The sequence below is a fragment of the Lathyrus oleraceus genome, chromosome 3 (genome assembly GCF_024323335.1).
Source record: "Lathyrus oleraceus cultivar Zhongwan6 chromosome 3, CAAS_Psat_ZW6_1.0, whole genome shotgun sequence".
Classification (NCBI taxonomy): Eukaryota; Viridiplantae; Streptophyta; class Magnoliopsida; order Fabales; family Fabaceae; genus Lathyrus; species Lathyrus oleraceus.
This window is the reverse complement of record NC_066581.1, coordinates 478,177,827-478,182,609: the sequence shown is the minus strand read 5'-3', so window position 1 is coordinate 478,182,609 and position 4,783 is coordinate 478,177,827.

The window sequence follows — 4,783 nt, the reverse complement described above, 5'->3', positions numbered from 1 at the left end:
GGGATTGCTCGTACACCAATGAAGATATGCGCTTGAGAATTTGAGGAAGTTTGAAATGGAGCATTGCAATGCTTCCGTTACTCCAAATAATCCGAGACTACAATTGTCGAAGAATGAGGATGAGCGAGAGGTCAATCAAACTCAGTATAGGAGGCTGATTGGATCCTTGTATTATTTGTACAATACACAACCATATTTGATATGTCGGTATTGTGAGTAGACTCATGGAGAGACTAAAGGTGTCTCATTTGGAAGCAGTCAACAAGATTCTAAGATACATCAAAGGATCTATTGGCTACAAAATTCTCTTTTCCGCAATGAACATGACAATTAGTTCAAAGATAAAGATGATCGAAAGTCTACAGCATAATACATCTTTATGTTTGGCAAAACACCAATCTCATGGTGTTCGAAGAGGAAACTGATAGTAGCAATTTATTCTTGTGTAGAATAGTATATTTTTGCTTCGTTGTGTGCGCATTAAGTCGTATGGTTAATGGATTTGTTGAAGGAGTTAGGCAGCGAAGATGGGGATGGTTGTAACGCTCATGGTTGATAAGGTTTCCACTATAAACTTTGCTAAGAACCCAATTACACATGGGAGGACAAACATATTAAGACGGGGTTTCACTACTTGAGAAAACTTGTTAGTGATGGAAGGTTGAGATTGGGGTATTGTAGAAGTGAAGACCAAGTGGTCGATTTTTTGATCAAGGGAGTAACGATTAAAGTGCTCAAGAGATTGAAGAAGTTAATGGGAACGGGAGACTTGGAGGACATGAGTTAAGGTGATGTGTTAAGAATAAATAATAATTCAAGTCAGTGTAACATGTTACATTTTTATGTCAACGGGTTGCACCCTTTTATAAAATGTCAAATAGAAGAAAAGTCCAATCGATTGCACTAATAGTGCAACCGGGTATACTTGGAGACTTTTTGGTTAAAACTGAAACAGAAGCAAAGTGCAACCGGTTGCACTAATAGTACAACCAATTACATTTGAGAGTTTTAGTTTTATTATTAGTTAATTGTATCTCATCTCTTGTATTGTTGTATAAATATCCTCCTGTGTATCTTGTGAGAAAATCACTATATTTTCATCCTCAATTACTCTCTCATTCTCTCTCTCTCCCTCCCCCTTTTCACACTAAATTACTTAATTATTTTTTACCAACATTGTGATTCCAAATTTTAACTCCCATCACACCATAACTTGCTCCACCTATCAGGATATCATTTCACATTTATTTATCATTTTGATTATATATCCTTTTTGTAAGGATAAATACTTCAAAAAGACTAATAACATTTATATCTATACCAATATATACCAATATATAAAGGTAAAACACCATTTTGGTATAACCTATTATTTTCTCCAAAAATACCCCAATATAACTTCCAAATTACCCCCACTTACATTGTTGATTTGCTTTAAAATAATAGAAATTATAACCACATCTCAGCTTTATTTTTGGCAATTTTTTTTATAAAACTGTTTTATTTTTGAAAAAGAGAGAGATTATATAACCATGATATAACATTATATATAACAGACTCACAATTATTACAGTTTTTATTGATGAGGTAGTTACTACAAGAGAGTTGTTGAATTATATTTTGAGTTTAATGGTGATGCACTGACATTGTAAAATAGTTTTACACCATCATCCAATAAGAATATATCATTTTGTCATATCATAACAGTATTTTAAAATTTTCAGTCTAATTTGGCGGGATGTAAGATCGTCATTGGTTGACAATATAAAATCAGTACGTCACCCCTTTTCTCTTATATTTTATATATATCCATCATAAACAAAAATGAAATAGATATAACACAAAGAATATGGGAGAGAAGCAAAAGGAAAGAGAAGATGAGGAAAATGGTAAATGACTATGGCCGTGGAAGCCACTCATGCATTTCGGTAAGCATGTTAAATAATTCGTGAAGGACAAATTTTGTTTTCTCTTTAGTATGTTATCTCTTCTTACTTTAAATTTTTCAAAAGTGAATCCTGTGGAAAATTGAGAACAAATGCATCATAGATGATATCATGGAAAAAAAGAAACAGAAGGTGTGCGTTAATGATTTTTTTTTCCTTATCTTTTATACCTTTTTGAAGTGGTAATACTGTATCAATAGACAATTATTTTTTTTAGTAAATCTCTTAGATTTAGTCTCATTAGAGCATTATCAATTTTTTTGTTGTCATCAATTGTTCTAAAGTCTTAGTTTTTAGTTTAGAATTGAAGAATTGTTAGAATATTCTATGCAGGAGTTACTTTAGGATATTGAAGTCTTAGTTTAGTTGCCATTGATTGCTCTAAAGTCTTAGTTTTTAGACATTATACTAACATCTTCGAGAGTTGTTGCACAATATCTGCTCAACGCATCGAAAAAGTCTATGCTAAATGTATCCACATGAAAACTGTTCATTGAACTAAATCATCATACAAACGTATATTAACTTATTATCTATTATATAGATAGAGCATGAATGAATTTCTTTAGAATGCTTTGTTTATTACTTATTTTGGACGGTTTGTTTCTGATTTATAGTGCATATTATTAAAGCATATTAAAAATTAATATTCAAAGTCCAAAGCAATCCACACACACAAAAAAAGGAAAAAATAAGAGACACTCTTACAAGGAGATTAATTTGGAACTTAAGATGTACTATTAAATAAATCTGAAATCATTTAGAAAAACCAGAAACGATGGCTTCAATAATGGTAGAGATAGAATTGATAATATCGGCGGTAACTATTGTTGGTGATTTTAGTATCATCAATGTATTTTAGTAGTAATGTGATTTACTACAGGGTGATGCAATTATGCGTTAAAGCTTGGAAACGAGTTAGGGGTAGTGCGGAGTGCACGCTCGTCGAGCCAACGTATAATTGAATGCGAATAATTGAAAAGGGGTTCCAATGGGCGAAGCCCCTGGCGGGGTGCGGGGCAGCGCCCCGTTCAAAATTTTCTTTTGAATAGTTGAATCCTTTCCCAACCGACGTAACCGTTTCTGAATAGTTGCGTCTTTTCGGTTTCTGTTATTGATCTCCTATATAAGGAGTCATTTGGCCTCAGTTTAAAGGGATAACGAAACCAAACTTTCTCTCTACATTCCTGAACATTTCTTTTTGCCAGAAACAAATTGTTCTTCAAGAATTATCCCCACAAATATTTCGTGAACCCAGGCAAGAATAGGGTCGAAATACTTTGTTCGGAAAGTGTACGAACACGATTCTTCGAAGTTATCCAGGATTATCATACTCGATTCTCTAACAAACGAACAAAGTATTTTCTGATAATCATGGCTGGAGGAAGCACCGTCAAGGAGATGACTACAAACTTCGGAAAATTGGACAAGTTTCAAGGACAAGACTTCAGGCGTTGGCAGAAGAAGATATATTTCATATTGACAACGTTGAAGGTGGTGCACGTCCTGTCTACACCGATTCCAGAACTTCTGGAGGAAGACACGGTTGAAAATCTGAGACGCAGATCAAAATGGGAGAACGACGACTACATATGCAGAGGGCACATTCTTAACGGTATGTCTGATCAACAAAGTACTTTCTGATAATCATGGCTGGAGGAAGCACCGTCAAGGAGATGACTACAAACTTCGGAAAATTGGACAAGTTTCAAGGACAAGACTTCAGGCGTTGGTAGAAGAAGATGCATTTCATGTTGACAACGTTGAAGGTGGTGCATGTCCTGTCTACACCGATTCCAGAACTTCTGGAGGAAGACACGTGTCATACGGTGAACTGACTTGGGGTATTTTGCTTTTTATCGCAATGTCACGGATAGTAAGAGTCGCCACCGACTTTTCTTTTATCCAATAAGGAAAGGTGGAAAAGAATAGGAAAGACCTCAATAGATTTTGGGTTCGGGAGGTACATTATACAAAGGGAAGGTGTTAGCACCCTTTGTATCCATGGTTATCCATGGGCTCTTAATTGCTGGATCACTTATATTTTTGTCTGAAAAGTGTTCGTGAATTGTTTAAAAATGTTTCGAAAAGAGAGTTTAACTTTGTAATGATTCTCGTATGAATGTATACAAAGTATTTATCTCGTTTGATTTTGAAAACGGTTTAGAAAAATGTAACTTGGTAATGATTCTAGTATGAATGTATACCAAGTGGTGATTTTCTAGGATTTGCAAAGTGTGAGGGGTGGAAAATGTTTTAGGTTATGATCCAGTAATTGAGAGTTATACCTTCCTAAGGTCGTTATGGGCATTTCCTATCCTTATGAGGGTAAAACTGTCCTTACTATTGAGAAGTAAGTAGTTTTATCCTTTGGATGTAAAAGGGTCATTGTAGGGTCATCGATAGGTCATTGAAGGCAACAGTTGTAAGGATACCTTAGCATTCGAAGGGACGATCATCATTTAACCGTAGGCTACACCGAAGGGTCATCGAGGGACAAAATCGTATTTTCGAAGGCAACATCCGAGGGACCATGATTTATTTTATGATGATTTAACCGAAGGGTCTTTGCTAAGTGTATCCCTACATTCGCGGGACACGACCGTGGTACCGTAATATCGTAAGGCAAAAGAGAGGTCCAAGGTCACATATTTAGAGGTCATATTTTAAAGTCAATTAGGTGATTAGGGTGGATCTTCGCCATAAAATACATTAAAATCAATTGAATAATTCAGAATAAATCTCCATAAGGGTATCCCACACATAAGGTGGAACACTTGGCCGGCCGTTTCTTCGAGAATAAGTAAGCCCTTACATAATTCAACACACGGATTAGG